This window comes from Stegostoma tigrinum, chromosome 5 (assembly GCF_030684315.1).
Source record: "Stegostoma tigrinum isolate sSteTig4 chromosome 5, sSteTig4.hap1, whole genome shotgun sequence".
In the NCBI taxonomy this organism is placed as follows: domain Eukaryota; kingdom Metazoa; phylum Chordata; class Chondrichthyes; order Orectolobiformes; family Stegostomatidae; genus Stegostoma; species Stegostoma tigrinum.
In genome coordinates, this window is record NC_081358.1 from 82,405,173 (window position 1) to 82,424,021 (window position 18,849).

Sequence of the window (18,849 nt, forward strand, 5' to 3'; positions counted from 1 at the left end):
CATCTTTAGCATATATACCAACTTTTCCTTCAGCATATATACCACCTTTTCCAAATTACAATAAGTTCTAAAGAAGGGTCACTGGATTGAAACATTAACTCTGATTTCTCTCCACAGATGCCACTGGACCTGCTGAGTATTTACAGCAATTTCTGTCTTTGTTTCAATATTGTTGAACTTAGTCAGTTGGGGTCTATTCTCCATGATAATCAGAGTTTATTTGTTAATCAATCAGTACTCTCTGCTCATGCAGTTTCAATGTTGGCTTTCCCCTTGAGTTTGAATTCTTGCATAATGTCCTGATGAGTGAAAAATGAAACGCTTCAACAAAATCTTGTCAGTGTCTTTTTCTGCAACACTGAACTTGATACGTAATCGAAATAATTGCAACAAACATGCAATAGTTATTTAAGAAATATGATCAGAAGTCAACTGTATCGCCCCTCAAGCCTGATCTGCTATTTAATGGGGCAAATCGTCTACATCAAATCCCTTGATCTCTTTAGTACTCAAAGATCTATCAATCATTATCTTGAATATACTCAATGATCGAGCATGTACAGCTTCCTGAGACAGATAAAATTTTAGTAATGATATTTCGCCACAGCTTGTTAATTGTACAAATTGAAGCAAGGCACATGGGCTGCAGTGGTTCAAGAAGGCAGCTCAACACCATTTTCTGAAGTGCTTCCATGTATCGGGAGTAATTGCCAAGCCTACATCCCCTGAACAAATATTTAAAAAAACACACACACACACATAGATAAAGAGCATATTAACTGGATGGTTACTTGAGCACATACAAAGTGGTACTCTGATGGTTTCATGGTGCATGGTAGTGTCCCTGCCTCTGGACAAGGAGATCGTGGTTTTAATCCCCCATCGGGCTGTGTTGGTCACAGAGATAAAACCACTATATAGTTACGGAATATAAAGAGGGCATTCAGCCCATCATGTCTATTCTAGTCACCTATTCTACTCATGCCTTCCAGCACCAGGTCTAAAGCCTTGCAGATTACAACACTTCAGGTACAGAGGAAGGTTCCTTCTAAAGGTGCTGAGAGTTCTTGTTTCAATCACCAAACCAAATTCCAGGCACTCATTACCCTAATGTCCCCCTTACTCCTTCAACAAATCACTTTAAATCTGTGGTCCTGGTAATTGATGTGCTCACCTGGGAAACAGGTCTTCCTTGTGCACTCTTTCTAAGTCCCTTATTATTTTGTGTACTTGGTTAAGTCTGCCTTCAGCCCCTCCTGTTCTATGGAAAAAACCCTGACCTTTCCAATCTTTCCTCACATCAACAACTATCATGCCCTGACAACACTCTTATGAGTCTCCTCTATGTTCTCTCTCAAACTTACCAGAATGACACAAAAAATAGTCCAGACTGAAATAACTCCACAGAAGGCCAGTATCCCATCACCAGGACACCCTTTATTTACACATGAAGACTCCTTGACACTGACTCAGCTCGCTCAGAGCCAGCTTTCAGAGTAAACAGAACTCCAGTTTATATCTGTCAGCCAGGACTCCTTGATTGGACTAGATTAACAGCCCCAATCAGGGAACTCATATTCCATTGGGTCCACCTGGCTGACCTCAGTACAATTACTGCACAGACCTGGCCTAACCAGTTTGCGTATATTTCCTGTGTAATGTCTCTACTTTTGTATTCTATAGCTCATAAATCAGTTGTCATAGAGTGCTCTACTCCAGACTGGTAACAGTGAATTTGGTGAAAGAGGAAAGTAATGCTCTTTTCCCATTTCTTTCCTATCTCCAGCCTCAAGGAGACCAGGAGTTGGAAAGTTGTAGAAAACAGGTGAGATTTGATGATGTTCAAGAGTAAAACTGCATGGAAAACATAAAGGTCATGAAGTGGAACAGGAAGCCAGCCAGATAAATAAAAATTGTACTTTATATTAGATTAAGAGGTTTAAAGCGTGAGGAAACAGGTAAGATCCCCTGTATATTTTTATAACTATTTAAACTAGAGGAAGTAAACAGTAAGAGAGCAATTTACTGATAAATCATGGCACAGCGGCTGGGCTCAGTGGAATATTCCTCTTGTGGGATGTGGGAAGTCAAGGGCTCTTGAAGCATCAAGGCTAATATGCAGGAAATGTTGCCAGATGAAGCTACTCGAAGTCTTTATTTCAGGCTGTGCTGCAGTCACTATGAAATACCTGCAAGGCTGAGACCTTTGAGGATAGTATCAACAGTGAAGTGGTGGCAGCACTGCGAGGAAAGCATCAGGTCGAAGATGTCACCCTGCAGGCTGGAGGACTTTCTTAAAGGCGGAAGGAAAGGGAGGCCAGAGTTTGCGCTCCCTGTTGGTCGCAATGACACAGGCAAGAAGAGGGATGAGTTGCATCAAGCAGAATATAGGAAACTATAAGGAATAAACTTAAAAGGTCGTGATCTCACCATCATTCTCGATGCCAGGTGCAGGATAGAACAGAAACACTAGAACAGAATGGTTGAATGCATGGATGTAAGGATGGTGTCGGAGGGAAGAATTTAGATTTTGGAGGCATTAGGGCACATTCTGGGGATTCTGCATAAGCTGGACTGGCTACACCCCAGATGTTGGGACCAATATCTTCACAGGTATGCTTACAATTACTATGGTAAAGGCTTTAAACTAGAATAGCAGGGGGATGGGAATGTGATCTCAGAGCCAAAAGGTGAGAGAAATAAAGATAGAAATAGAGAAACCAAAATTAGAAGGCAGAAGAACAAGGGCTAGCAGCAAGTAGGGTTGTAATACAAAAATAGTGCAAAGTTACCTAAAAAAATGAGGCTAACTGTACAATGTTTGGATGCATAGGGAATTTGCAATAAGGTAGATAAATTAACAGCGCAAGTAGTTGTACATGGGCAGGATATGACTGTAATTACTGAGGTATGGCTGCAGGATAATCAAGGAAAGGAGCTAAACTTCGAAGAGTACTCAATCTTTCCAAAGTGTAGGCAAAACAGAAAAGGGGGTAGTATATCATTAGTAGTGAAAAATGAAATACTCCAACAGTGAGAAAGGACATCAGGTCAAAAAAATCTACATGTGGGATCTGGGGGGCGCTAAGAAGTTTTAGCTGGTTGAAATATTATTTTAAGTTGCATACGTGCCTTCAAACAGGAGGATTAAGTGGATGGCATTAAACATGAAATTAGAGATGCATGCATAAGGGTTGTGACACTATCGATGGGTGATTTTAATCTTCATGTTGATTATGCATCCCACTTTAGAAATAATATCATGATGGCTGAATTACTGCATAATTTCAATTTTATTTTAGATTGGTACACAAAACTTCTGAAATACAAAAGAACTGCGAACGTTGCAGGGAATGTGAAACAAAAACAGAAATTGATGGAAAAACTCAGCAGCTGTGGAAAGAAATCAGAGTTAATATTATGGGTTCGGTAACCCTTCCTCAGAACTGATTGTTGGCAGGAGATGGTGGTATTTATACTGAAGGGCTGAGATGTGGAGGGACAGGGTAGGTAAGGGAGTGAATGATAGGTAAAGATGGAGCCCAGAGACAGAGAACAGCACTTGAGCAAGTAAAAGAACGGCTAATGGTGAACTTGGGAGAAAATACGGCCGCTTATAGGGATAATTCATCTGTGGGTCAAAATGCATTGGGTGTGCTGAACGCAAACCATGTGATGACAGGGCCTGGGCTATGGGGACAGGTAAAAGATATGGAAGAAGGTGCTCAGACCGTAAAATTATTGAATAAAAACCAAAAGAACTGCGGATGCAGTAAATCAGGAACAAAAAACAACGTTGCCGGAAAAGCCCAGCAGGGCTGGCAGGATCTGTGAAGAAAAAAACAGAGTTAACGTTTCGGATCTGTCATACCCTTCCTCAGAAATCAGTTCAGCCCAGAAGGTTACACAGTCCCCAAGCAGAAAATGAAAAGTTGTTCTTCCAGCTTGCACTGAGCCTCACTGGAACACTGCCTGAGACAGAAATGTTGGCCAGGGTGTGTTGAAGTGGCAGGCAACTGGAAGCTCAGGCTCACCTTTGCAGACAGAATGTAGGGTTCTACAAAGCCATTGTACAGCCGTGTTTCATCTCTCCAGAGTAGAGGAGACCACATGCTGAGCACTGAATGTGGTAGACTAGATTGAGTGAAGTGCAGATAAATCTCCACTTCCCCTCAAACGAGTGTCTGGGACCTTGGATAGTGGGAAGTGAGGAGGAAGTGGTCCCAGATGTTACACCTTCTGCAATTGCATGGGGAAATACTGGAGGATATGGGGAGGCATTGGGAATGGAGGAGGATTGGACCGGAGTGTCCGAAAGGGAACAGTCCCTGTGGAATGCTGACAGGGGTGAGTGGGGAGTGAGCATCTGGTGGTGGCATCACACCGGAAGTGACTGTCAATGATCCTTTGCATGTGGATGCTGGTGGGTGGTAAGTGAGAACCAGAGGGACCCTACTGTAGTTGGGGAAGAGATAAGAAAAGGTGAGGGCATAGTATGGGAAGTGGATTGGACACGGCTGAGGGCACTTCAACCACTGTGGTTAGGAATCCTTGATGGAAGAAAAAGGTGAGCATTTTACATGACATCGCAGAACAGATGCAACAAATACAGATAAACTAGGGAAATGGAATAGCGTCTTTACGTGAAATAGTGTATGAGGATATATTTCCTAGTTTGTAGTGGTTATTGGTGACCAGCCGATCCCTACAAATGGAAACGGAGAGTCAAGAAAGGGAAGGAAGAAGTTAGAGATGGGCCAGATGAAGATGAAGATTGGAAGCAAAATTGATAAACTTTTCCAATTCCAAATGAGAGAGGAAAGCAGCACTGATGATGCTATCAATATACCTGAGAAAGAGTTGCATGGAGGAAACTGATAGGAGTAAGGTGAAGGTTAGGGTTAGGACTGGAACAAGGAATTTTCAATGAACTGCACAAAGAGACAGGCATTACTGGTGCCCATGTGTGTGCCCATGGCCACACCTTTGATCTGATGAAACTGAGAGAAGTTAAAGGAAGAGTTGTTTGAAGTGAGGACAAGCTTGGCCAGGCGCAGGAGGGTAGTGATGGATGAAAATGGAGGGTGGTGATGGATGGGGATGATATACTTCAAGAGGCTAAAGATTTCAATGAGTATAAGGGAAGAGTGGGAACATACAATAGGAAAAGAGAATCAGCCAGGATCATTCTGAATGGTGGAACGGATGCCAAGGGCCCACTTCCGTTCCTATTTTTGATGTCTGCATATTTTGTTCAACTCTTAATTGCCTTATCTGCATGTCCATAAGACCATAAGACATAGGAGTGGAAGTAAGGCCATTCGGCCCATCAAGTCCACTCCTCCATTTAAAGCATGGCTGACGGGCATTTCAACACCACTTCCCTGTGCCCTCCCCGTAGCCCTTGATTCCTTTTGAGATCAAGAATTTGTCGATCTCTGCCTTGAAGGCATCCAACGTCCCGGCCTCCAGTGCACTCCGTGGCAATGAATTCCACAAACCCATCACTCTCTGGCTGAAGAAATGTCATCTCATTTCAGTTTTAAATTTACCCCCTCTAATTTTAAGGCTGTGCCCACGGGTCCTAGTCTCCCCGCCTAACGGAAACAACTTCCTAGCATCCACCCCTTCTAAACCACACATTATCTTGTAAGTTGCTATTAGATCTCCCCTCAACCTTCTAAACTCTAATGAGTACAATCCCAGGATCCTTAGCCGTTCATCATACGCTAAACCTACCATTCCAGGGATCATCCGTGTGAATCTCCGCTGGACACGCTCCAGGGCTAGTATGTCCTTCCTGATGTGTGGGGCCCAAAATTGGACACAGTATTCTAAATGGGGCCTAACTAGAGCCTTATAAAGCCTCAGAAGCACATCGCTGCTTTTGTATTCCAACCCTGCCATCTTTACGAAGCTGTGGATACGTACTCCAAAGTCTCTATTTACATCCATCCATCTCAACAGCTTCCTGTTTATTATGCATTTCCTTGCTTTGTTTGCCTTCTCCAAATGTGTAACACTCCTGTTCTCCAGTATCCAAAAATGTTGATTTTAGAAAGATGAACAGATGTTTACTGACACAGAAAGGAAGCAGACCCAGGAGATATATACCTGTAATGTTTCACTCCATAAGTAAAAGCATTTCAAACAAATACTGCCTTAAGTTTCTTCCTTCACTAACTGGCTATCAAAACACGCTGAAAAGGCCATTGGAGAATCTAGAAGGTTGGTGTGAGTGTTGGAAGAGGGAGAAAACAAGAAAACAAGAAAACTACAAGCCTGTTCCCTAGCTCCTAGGAAAATTCTCAAATCCATTACCAAGAAGATAGCAGCAGGACTATCAGAAAATCATGAGGCAACCAGGTGGTCAATATAGTTTTCCAAAGGGGAAATGATGTGACAAACTTAATATAGTTTGAGGTTGTAGCATTCACAGTGAACAAAGGTGAATCAGTAGATGTCCTGTATTTAGATTTCCAAAAGACTTTCGATACATTACCGCATATAAGATTACTATACTAGGTAAGAGTTTATATTTATCATCAACAGATGACCAGCTAGCCATTAGGAAACAGGAGCTCAAGACCAAATACGTCATTTTGAGGATGGCAAACTGGAGTGCAACGTGGGTCGCATCCTATTCATCAACTACATTAATGGCTTGGATGGAAGATTATAGACGAGTGAGCCATACCTCAGTTGTTGGCAAAGTGTTGGAAAAGGTTATAAGGGATAGGATTTATAATCATCTAGAAAAGAATAAATTGATTAGGAATAGTCAGCACGGTTTTGTGAAGGGAAGATCGTGCCTCACAAACCTTATTGAGTTCTTTGAGAAGGTGACCAAACAGGTAGATGAGAGTAAACCGGTTGAGGTGGTGTTCATGGATTTCAGCAAGGCATTCGATAAGGTTCCCCACAATAGGCTCTTGTACAAAATGCGGGGGAATGGAATTGTGGGAGATATAGCAGTTTGGATCAGAAATTGGCTTGCTGAAAGAAGACAGAGGGTGGTAGTTGATGGGAAATGTTCATCCTGGAGACCAGTTACTTGTGGTGTACCGCAAGGGTCAGTGTTGAGTCCACTGCTGTTTGTTATTTTTATAAATGACCTGGATGAGGGCGTAGAAGGATGGGTTAGTAAATTGGCAGACGACACTAAGGTTGGTGGAGTTGTGGATAGTGACGAAGGATGCTGTAGGTTGCAGAGAGACATAGATAAGCTGCAGAGCTGGGCTGAGAGGTGGCAAATGGAGTTTAATGCAGACAAGTGTGAGGTGATGCACTTTGGGAGGAGTAACCAGAAGGCAAAGTACAGGGCTAATGGTAAGATTCTTAGCAGTGTAGATGAGCAGAGAGATCTCGGTGTTCATGTACACAGATTCTTGAAAGTTGCCACCCAGGTTGACAGGGCTGTTAAGAAGGCATACAGTGTTTTTAGCTTTTATTAATAGAGGGATCGATTTCCGGAACCAAGAGGTGATGGTGAAGCTGTACAAAATTCTGGTGCGGCTGCACTTGGAGTATTGTGTACAGTTCTGGTCACTGCATTATAAGGAGGATGTGGAAGCTTTGGAAAGGGTGCAGAGGAGATTTATTAGGATGTTGCCTGGTATGGAGGGAAGGTCTTACGAGGAAAGGCTAAGGGACTTGAGGCTGTTTTCATTAGAGAGAAAAAGGTTGAGAGGTGACTTAATTGAAACATATAAAATAATCAGAGGGTTAGATAGGGTGGATAGGGAGAGCCTTTTTCCTAGGATGGGGGCATAGCTTTAAATTGAGGGGTGAAAGATATAGGACAGATGTCAGAGGTAGTTTCTTTACTCAGAGACTAGTAAGGGAATGGAACGCTTTGCCTGCAACGGTAGTAGATTCGCCAACTTTAGGTACATTTAAGTTGTCAATGAACAAGCATATGGACGTACATGGAATAGTGTAGGTTAGATGGGCTTGAGATCGGTATTACAGGTCGACACAACATCGAGGGCCGAAGGGCCTGTACTGTGCTGTAATGATCTATGTTCTATGTTAACCAAATGAACTGCAGTCAAATCTAGTCAAAATATGAAGAGAGCGAGAAAGCAAGTTGTCAGGAAATAAGAAAGAATTGGCAAAGAAATATAGATAGAGGAAGTGCATTGGTAAATATTTGGCTACTGCAGTATAATGTGGGGAAATTTAAAGCTGTCCACTTTAGTAGAAAGAACAGAAATCAAAATATTAGCTAAAAGAAGAGAGAATGATGCATGGAGAGAGATCTGGATGCCCTCATAGATGATCACAGAAGTAAGGAAGTCTCGCTCAAGCTGTGTAGCCTTGGTGAGACGACAGCTAGAGTACTGTCCGCAGTAGTTTTGATCAATTTACTTAAGAACATACTTGCATTGGCAAGTTCACACAGGTTCTTGGATGGGGGGTTTATCTTATGATAGAAGGCTGAGCAGGCTGGACCCATTTGAGTTTAGAAGAATGAAGGTGATTTTACTGAAAAATAAGACTCTGAGAGAACTTGACAAGAGAAGATGCAGAGTTTCCCCTCACAAGTGGGAAGAGATGTGGAGGAAGAAGGGTTCCAACCCGAAATGTCAAGCTTACCTGCTCCTTTGATGCTGCTTGGCCTGCTGCGTTCATCCAGCTTCACACCGTGTTATATCAGAGATGCGGAGGAATTGCTTCTCTAAGTGCTTTTCATGTTTGGAATTCTCCTCCTCAAATAGCAGTGTAGACCAAATCATTGAATATATTCAAGGCTGTGTAGACAATTTATTGGTTGACAAAGGAGAAAGGGTTAGGAAGTGAGGGTAGGAAGGTCGAGTTTAAGCTGTCATCAAAGCAGACTGATTTTATTGAATGGGGAAGCAGGCTTATTAAGCCAAGTGGCATCTTCCCGTTCCAAATTATCACATTCTTACCGTTTAATCCGAAGATAACTTTCTACTGTTACGCCGTTGTGTGATCAGAAAAATTGGAAAAATTAGTGTCCCCAATGTCCTTCAGAATTGACCTTTAACGGTGCTTTATATTGACATGATGAAGGTCTTTCCAGTAGGAAGCTTATATCACAGGTCCACAGCCGATGAGAATAATTAGGCGCATCATGGGAGTGAGAAAGGTCCTGATAGGAAAAACTCTGGTTTCTCAGGAGGATCACAATTGAAAGGGCGACAAATTCATTGGGGGAATGGTGACGGAGTAACTTTTTGGGGGTACAGGAAGCACTTTTTCTGATCCACAAACAATGCCCCAAAAATAGTCAACTCATTGACTCGGCACTTGGAGTCTCCTTTGAACTGCCAATTCCATGAAGCGTTAGGAATCAGCTTACTGTGGTTAAAGCAGAATCATGGTTAAAAGAAAGACTTGCAGCATTATTATAACAATTAAATGACTAATCAATAAATCCCTCTCCCAAAATCAGAAATGGATGAATTCGAGCCTGTTGTATCCCTGTTTCAGATGTTACATATGATAATCTCTGTCATGGCCCCAGCCTTGCCATTTGTGGGAGTTAAGATTCAGCTCAATATTACAGATTCAATGTGTGTAGATTTGTTCAGTAATAGTGTTAGAGTTATTTACTGGTGGACAAACTGAAAATAATTAACATGGGTATAAGGAATGCTGAGACAGGTGCCAGTCAAAATTACTCATTTAGCCAGCATTACCCAACATATTTTAAATATTTTTTAGTTATTTGTTATTTGTGAAGTTATGGTGTGCATAGATTGGCTCCTCGGCTTGCTTAAACGACAAGTGTGATGATAAAATGAAGTAATTAAAAAACGAAAATATTGAGGCACTGGAAATCTAAAACAGAAACCAAAACTGCTGGAAATACTCAGAAGGTCATATTGCTGTATAAATAAAAAACTGGATCTCCTCCTCACAACCGTCAATTGAGAATGCCTTCCCACCTCCAACTTTATTTCCCTTTGGCCGGGGTCCTTTGTCATCCTGAGACATCAGAGTCTACATCCTAGCAGCCATGGCCTCCTCTTGATGGCGCTGTTGAGCATGAGTTTCCGCCTCTGATTGGTTAGCATGTCTCACCAAGTGACACAACCTTCCTGGGGATTTGATTCCATGGGAAGACCCACTATTGGCCTATCCATTGCCTAATTGTCTTGTGCTGTATTAAGCTTTCCACACAAGCCCTCAGCAGGCAAGGCCTTCAATGCCTCATGAACGTTCCACCCTACGTTTCAGGTTGATGACTTTTCATCAGGGCAGAAGTATTATCGAAAAGAAGAGTTTTTAAGCCATTAAAGTGGGGAAGGGGCCAGAAGAACAAAAGGGAAGGCCCATGATAGGTCGGAGATCAGGAGAGATTAAATAACAAAAGAAATTCTTGATGCAAAAGCCAAAGCGAGTGGTAATAGGTTCAATAAAGAGACAACATTTGTGTCCAGGTGAGGTATGAACGCTGTAAAGCAGCCATCTAAAATCAACAAGAACAGATAACGAAAGAAACAGGTCAGAAATCGACCAAAAAAGATAAGTCGGAGGTAGAGATAAATGTTTGAAGATGTTGAATTACTATTGAATCCAGGAGACTGTAGAGTGCTGAGATGAAAGACCAGATACTTGTGTTGTGCTTCATTACAAATAATGCAGCAGGCTATGGATAGAAAGGATGGGTAAGAGCAAGATGGACAGTTAAAATGATGAGCACCAGGAAACTCGGGGTCAAGTGGTGTTGAGCATAGGGTTGAGAGCAGAAGTGTGGGAAATGGATCAGGCACATTGAACAGAGCTGTCAACTATGCTAGATGGAACAGCCTGCTTAAGGAAAAAAGAAGACATGCTGGAAGTGTTGGTGTAGAGGGTAGCATCATCAGCAGTGATGCAACCCAGAAGGAGAAGTGGCACTGATACAGTCTGTATCTGAATAAATGATGAGGGAGGTGTCCATGTTGAACTGGAGTAGTCAATGCTCCACATATCCCACATAAAGGTAGACATGCCTGGGACTCATAGGTGCTCATAGCAATACCTTGAATTTGAAGAGCAATTATGAAAATAAGTAATTGACTATAACAAGATGTGGGATCTCAGCCATGGGAGTGCCATTTGGGAAGCTCGTGAACAGATTCCCTATAAATTAAAATCTGGAAAAGCATGCCTGCAAAATGCTTGCACATATGCCTTCATCAGCAAGGATCCACAGCAGAAATCCAGGTAAAAATTTCCTCTTCAGAAAGATTATTTTTGTCATCTGTTATACTATAGAAGTTATTCTTGAAATCTGAGTAACTTTATTATTTTGTATTATTGTTTGTTTGAGCCAAGATCTAGCCGAATAAAATGGATAATATGTATCACTTCTCTGAATGGAATTATGCATTAGTCGCTTTCAATTTTTGTAAGACACTAGTTGATCTCTGTTAGCATTACTCAGGCATTTAATACATTTCTCCTAAGGCTTTAATTATTTTTGACTCACTCTTCATTTTTGTTTTATTCACCTTTTCTCTTCCCTCTGTTTCCGGCTTTCAAAAATATCCATATCACTATTTGTTTGTTATCAACAATTTTTCACTCAATCACTGACTAATCTCTCTTTTCTTCTATCTTTTCTCATTTTTGCAACTCTCTTCGTCACACTATAGATACATTTTTTTAAGAGATTCACTACATCAAAGTTAAAGACCTTAAGTAATTGCCGTGACAAAAAAAACAGGCAAATATAATAGTGGAGGGATCGATCGCACTGTGGGAAATAAATCTGAGAAGGACGAAACCACATTCAGAATTATGCAGAAGAGAAGCCAGAATGTGGAATTTTGATCTGATTTTAACTTATTGTCATGTGTACCAAAATACAGTGATAAGCTTTGTTTATGAGTGGTACAGGCAGATCACAGCAATCAAAGGATATACAGATCAAAAAGACTTAAGATGCATACAAGTTACATTGCAGATTACATTATTTGAGGCTAAAGTCCATTCAAGTGTCTGATAACAGCCAGAAAGTAGCTGTTCCTGAACCTGTTTGTGTGTGTGTGTTCAGGTTTCTGCACCTTCTGCGTGATGGAATAGGTCGCAAAAGGTCATTACCAGGGTGCAATGGGTTTCTGAGTCGAGGGTTAGGAATTTTGCAAGTTTGCATGTTGGGATCTTGGGGAATGGAAAGATTAAGGTAAATATGACAATTGGAAGTGCTCTTAAAATTCTGAGAAAAGGGAATGCTCAGGAAAGCTGACTAGCTGGAAGCAATCCAAATGCTGGAATTAGGATCAAATTGTTGGTGCTTGAATCTGTGGACCTTCAAATTCAGCATTTGAGCTTGACAGCACTTGGGGGAGATGGATCACACTTGGAGGTCTTGAAAGGATCAGGGCCTTAAATTTTGAGAATGTTTCACAGACTCACAGACAACTGGCGCCACTCTGAAAGTTGGCTTACTTGGGACAGCTGATGTTTGAGGGGAGGAACTTTAAACCTTTGGGATTGTTCTGGTTTGAGAAAAGATTGGTTAGCGTAGAAAGTGCAGCTTCATTTCCATCAGAGTCTAGCTGTGGCTAACGAGAGTAAAGAGGTGGTTATCAAGTGCAAAGAGTTTGACAGCCATGAATAGGGAGAGTTGTTGTCTGGAACAGGGTGTCTAAGACCCTGCAGGCAAATAGATCCTCCTTAAACAAGTTAGACAACTCCGACCAGAATGTTAAGGATGAATTTGCCCAGGTGCCTTGGCATGCATCAGGAAAGGAGTACACAGCATAAATCTGCAGTCAGTGAACCAGGTCGCAATCTTATTTGAAGACAACAAAGGTTAAAAAGTTAAATCTTGCACTTTTAATGACTTTATTTCTAATTATACGATTCTTAGAAACTTAAAATACTTCCAACACTTGTACCTTTTAGTGGTCTGTTGAATTGTTTGAGAGATAATGGGAACTGCAGATGCTGGAGAATTCCAAGATAATAAAATGTGAGGCTGGATGAACACAGCAGGCTAGGCCCGAAACGTCAGCTTTTGTGCTCCTGAGATGCTGCTTGGCCTGCTGTGTTCATCCAGCCTCACATTTTATTATGTTGAATTGTTTGTCCTGTTCCTCTCTTCTAGGATTGATTCTCTCTCTCTCTCTGGTTGGAGGGTGAGCTGCTTTGGTTACTTCTGTATTCCACTGTATCTCAGGTAAGCTGGACAATAGGGTTCCCTGACTCCTGCCGGTTGGGTTCTTATACCCTCCTGGCTACCTTCTGAAACTTTCCAAGCACTTGACCAATCAGAGGTTTCAAATTAATTGGCTTTATCACCTTGAAATGCTGCTAACTGTTCTCAATGGCTTTCTTAACAGCAACTTCTTTGATGTTTCTGTTCTTGGGCCTGGAAGTCTAGTTTTATCCCTGAATATCCATCTGGTTTTTTGTCTTACTGAGACATGTCTGCCCCAAACATCTAGTGTTGTTTGTTTGTCAGGAAGGGTCAAGTTGCCCTTTCACACTTTGTGATATATTTTGGAGCCTCTCTGGTTTTCTGGGCCTGGATCTTGCAAGGACTTGTCCTTAGGCAGAATGATCTCTTGTGTCTGTTTTGGCTCAGGCATTCCCAGCATACTTTGCTTTTTGGCCATATTTGATGCTGTATATTTCAGTTGTGCCTATATTCCTACCTCCCTTCTTAATGATTTTTATTTCACTTGAGTAGTCACTGAGAAGAAGTGCAAGGACATAGCCAGAGACTATAATAAATATCAAAAATGCTAAAAACATCATGGATGAAATAGCAGAATACAGCTAAGGTTTTCATTGTAGTAAATGACTGCTCTGCATGTACAGAGAATGGAGGAAAAAAAGACCCGAGAGTTATCTATGTGATCCAAGCTCCAAAAGTGGAACAGAAAATAAGCTCATTTCCTGAAGGAATGCTAACCTGTGTCGATGTTGATACTTGAAGATAGCATGGGTAAGATTTTAATAGAATTTGTTTTGCTTTTCCAGAATTACTGGTATTATGAACTGTAGGGCCCAAATATAATCAGTACTTCTGGTACATCCATCCATCCAGTGGCAGGGAGTGAAAATTGTCCAGTTGCTGTTGTAGCTTTCATTACCAGCTCATGTATGGTCTCGTTTGGGTCAGAGAACGCGTGGCTTCAAAGACACAAGAATCAGAAATGAATTGGAAGTGTTCAAAATTACTTGCTAGGGTATACAGGGAACTTGAATTTGCCTGGTGGGGGAGTACAGAACACATTGTTACAGTTACAGTAAGGCCATTCAGGCTTAATGTCAGAAAGTCATTTTTCAGATAGAGTGTGATAGAGATCAGCAGCCCACACTCTTAGAAACTCTGCTGAGGCTTGTTCAATTAAAAGAATTAAAAAGAAGACCAAATGACTTTTGTAGGTGAGTGTAAAAAGTGTAAGAAATAAAGGAAGCTACATTGAGTTGCAGCCTAGAAAAACACTACTGAATTGGATGGTGAAACAAGCAAGAGAACAATTTGAGCAACCCACTCTTGTTCCAACGGTTACATAAATGGGACAAGTGCTCCAGGGTGACAGTGCAGCATACACTTGGCTGAATCTTAAGTTTTTGGCTAAGTCCAAATTGCATAGGATTTAATAAAAGCTGTTTGTTGCAAGGCCAGTGAATCTTCGCACTGTACCTTATCAAACTTGCTGAATTAATCTCTCTCTCTCACACACACAGACACACACACCAAAATGAACAACTGCCATTCTCTCCACATTAACATTGCTGTCAGTCTCAATCATTGCACATTACTTCTAACCACTGGCCACAATGCACTGTGTCTTTTGTCTTGCAGGATCTGCTTGTCTGTTTTGGCTCTTTGTAAGAGAAGCCTGCTACCAGGTGTAAAATAAATATCGAACATATTTTGCTCACTTTAGAAATAGGATCATAGGGCTTCAGAGCAGGACTAGGCCTGGACTCCCTGACATTTAGAATTTGAATCCGCTCCACCATTTGATATGATAATGATTTTGACCTCAACTCTACGTTCCTGTCTTTCCTCCCATAACTCTTGACTCCCTTAGCAATCAAAAGTACATGTACAAAAATATACATGTTCATAGAACACATTTCTCCCAGTTTTTAGCTTTTCCCTCCAGAGTAAACACCTTTCGCTAAGTTCCGGAGATTTCTCTCTCTAGCAACAGCTGAAAATGAATCCCTGGCCACCTGCCAGAATTCATTAATTTAAGTGGCATTCTGTTCACCTACATTCAAGCTTAAGGTCAATGGAGAATAGTCCTTTCATATGCCATGGTCAACATTCTGCGGATGCACAGGAGCCTGTGTTTTTCATGGTTAATACTAAGACTGGTTGAAACGATTTTTCAGAGATACATTTATTGCCATAGATCCTGCTTGCTCATGTCAGTCTAAGCTTCCGATAACATGTGTGAAAAGTACTCATGCGGTGTCATAGGCAGAAGATAGATTCAATCCTGATGCATAGTAAATAGGTTTATTACATATTACGTAATAACTAATGCTTTACGACTTGGACACATGTTTGCCAATCAACTTAAAAGTATGTTCATATTACAGCTACTAAAATGGTCCTATGGAGCATTAATAACAAGCACAGAACTCTAACATCTACTTTAAACTCTAATTAGCTCCTCCTGGAACTGGTAGGTAGTAGTGGGGGTTGGTCAGTGAGGTGGAAGGAGCAGATAGATGGAAAAGTAGATGGACAGGTCAAAGAGGCGGGAATGAGAGGGAGGACTGATCTTGGGATGAGGCTGGGGCTGCGGAGGTTTTGGAGCTATCTTACTATCATATAATGATACGTGTTCTAATAAAAGGTAAGTTTTTTTTTCAAACAGACTTGCTGCAAGGTACTAATCTCTTTTTGCACAATAACATTGTTATTTCTATTATTTGGTGGTTGTTTCTGACTCTTGCACACTTTCTGGACATGTCCCATTTTCTTACTAAAGTTGCATTAATATGATAAATGGGGTCTTTGTTCTTTTTCACTTATCTTTTTAACTCTGCATTTGAAACTAACTTCCAAAAAAAACTGAAACATTTAAAATTTGACATGAAATCAGACAAACAGAGGAGGTAACTTGTTCTTCTTTGGGTTTCTTTTGTAAATCAGAAGCAATGCTATTGTACAAATTGTCAATTCCATACGATCCAGTTCAATTAAGTATTTGAAGAGTTTGTGAATTGATTTTAAATGTAATATCTTTCTCTCCTATATCATTCTTTCAAACTGCTGATGTGGGAAAAAAAAGACTTTTCTTTAAATGACTTACTTGAAAGCTGTTGCAGAAATGTTCTAATTTTCTTTTGTAGATATGGCAGATTTCACTATTCATTTTTCAAATTTGTTCATTTATTTCATTTGCATGAATTGTTGAAGCTTTTCCAGCAAGACTTCTAAAGATTGTATTTATTTATTTAATTAATTGACAATGAAGATGAATTATTAATAAAGCTTTACCTTGAAGAACTTAAAACTTCTAATCTTTTGTTTTTCCTTTCATAAATATTTGTTAATTTAACAAAATAAATTTGACGATGCTGTCCTCTGAACTGCAAATGGTTTGCAAGCCCTTATCTAAGGAAAAATAAATTGACATTGGAGGTAGTTCAGAGAAGGTTCATTATATTGATCCTGAACATGGCGCAATTGTCTCATGAGAAGAGGTTGAGTAGATTGGGGCCTGTACTCTTGGTGTTTAGAAGATGAAATAAGACATTATTGAAGCATGTAACCTTCTGTTAGGTCTTAGTAGGGTAGCTGTGAAGAGATTGTTTCACCTTGTAAAAGTGTCAGAGACCAGATCGCATAATCTCAAAGGAAAGCATCCTCCATTTAAGACAGTAGCGGAGAGTTACTTTTCTCTCAGAGTGTAGTCAGTCTGTGGAATTCTTTACCACAGAGAGCTGTCGAGGTTGGGTCATGAAGAATATTCAAAGCTGAGAGAGAGAGATTTTTAATCAGTAAGGGAACTGTGGGTTACGATGATTACAGGATTAGCCATGATCTGATTGAATGACGTCGCAGATTCAACAGGCCACACGGTCTACTACTGCACCTACATCTATAATTTTGTAACTGTACAAGAATTTGAGAATTAACCTCCCATTTATGGCGGAAAGTTACAGAATTTTCTTAATTTCTAAACAATTATAACAATGTTCATTTACTTAAATTACCATTTAATGATTTAGTTTGGCTTCTCAGCTTCAATTTGCTTTCCAAATGCAAGGTTTTTCAACGCTCTTCACAGGAAATTAACTCACAACAGATCTCCAATGTCAAGACAGCACTAGTGCCTCGCAGCACCAGGGACCCTTGTTCAATTCCAGCTTTGGGAAATTACGTGTGTGGAGCCTGTACGTTCTCTGCATGTTTGCTCAGGTTTCCTTTGGGTGTGCTCTGGTTTCCTCTCACTGTCTAAAGACCAGCAGGTTGGGTGGATTGGCCATGCTAAATTGCCCCAGAGTATCCAGTGATATGCTGGATAGGTGGATTAGCCATGCTCCATATGGTGTTATGAGGATAAGGTTGAGTGGGGTGCTCTTTGGGAGGATCAATGTGACTTAATGGGCAGAATGGCCTCTTCCTGCACTGTAGGGATTCTGTGTCAGTTAATCCTTTCAGGTCTTAACTATCTTGTACATCTAGAGTACCATGTAGGTGAAGTGCGGTGGAGGAAGGCAGGTCACTTTTCCCGCCTCCAAGGAAGGCAGGTAATTAGACCAGAGGCAGCATGAGGTCCTAAAGGGCCATTAGAGGACCATATATGGAACTTAATTCTGGCAGGTGGGGAAGGATACACAAGAGCAAACCACCCAGAACTTATTTGCTGACACAGCTGGAAGGGAATGAGTGTCTCTGCGGTGCCAACCTGTCATTACCCTTCCCACCACTTGCTTTCCATCTCCAATGAGGGAAAATCCTGACCATTCCTTCAGGGAATGCCAATGGGCCAAATAGAAAGAGCCAGCAGAATTTCCTGGAGCAGAGGTGCTGCCGTGTGAAAGTAAGAGAAAAACACAAATATGTTGGAGAATTGTAGATGTACAGTTCAATGCAGAGGTCGCATGATGGCAATTATTAGATACAACCCTGGTCAGATCACCTCCTTCCTAAGCTGGTAGGACATTGAATACTAACCTGGTCTAGATCACCTAAACAGCATCAAACATTGGGCCATCGTGACTTTTACCGATGAGGATGACATAACTAGTATGTATCCAGTAAGACAAAACAACATTCCTCATTCAGTTTGATCACTCTTTTCAGTATTTACTATGTTAAATTCGCTTCTATGCAAAGAAATCCTGTTCTAATAACATTGATTTCTAAGTCGATCCAGTGAAGGATTTTCGGCAATGTGACAGGAACATTGTAATAAAAAGAAAATACTGCAGATGCTAGAAAACTGAAAAAAAAAACAGAGAATGCTGGGAAAACTCAGCAGATCTGGCGGCATCTGTGGAGAGAGAAATAGTGTTAGCATGAGTTTGACATTACTCATCTTCAGAACTGAAGTCATACTAGAGTCATATTTGACTCAAAATGTTAACTCTGTTTCTCCCTTCACATATACTTCCAGGCTTGCTGAACAAGATTGTAATGTTGTTTACCATTTTGGAGGGGTCTTTAAGGTTTAGTATCTAATATATTCTATTCAGAAACAGTTGTTTCCTCATATGAATATAGCTACTCAGTTGAATAAAAGCTCTGAAATTTATATAGGCGTTGTAGGCAAATTATTTTTAATTTCACACTTGGCTGAAACAGATAACACAAAACTTGAAGAAATTTTACCTTCATTACCTGCTCCAATATACATAAGATTTTGATCTGAACAAATTAAAGGCTACGTCAAAAGTTCATTATTA

At 40.8% G+C, this 18,849-nt stretch overlaps 1 protein-coding gene across 21 annotated transcripts in view; it reads right to left on the reverse strand.

The window, feature by feature from the left end:
• The window catches only part of dlgap1a (discs, large (Drosophila) homolog-associated protein 1a), a 715,152-nt gene that overhangs the window by 386,000 nt on the left and 310,303 nt on the right, over window positions 1-18,849 (reverse strand). For 3 of the 21 annotated variants that reach the window (XM_059646090.1, XM_059646102.1, XM_059646092.1), the window contains one exon: window positions 8,599-8,753. The exons of 17 other annotated variants lie outside the window; for them this stretch is intronic. The gene's annotated coding sequence lies outside the window, so the exon portion shown is untranslated. Of the gene's footprint in view, window positions 1-8,598; window positions 8,754-8,915; window positions 9,262-18,849 lie in introns of those variants that run through there. One more of the 21 variants, XM_059646091.1, reaches the window with a different exon arrangement.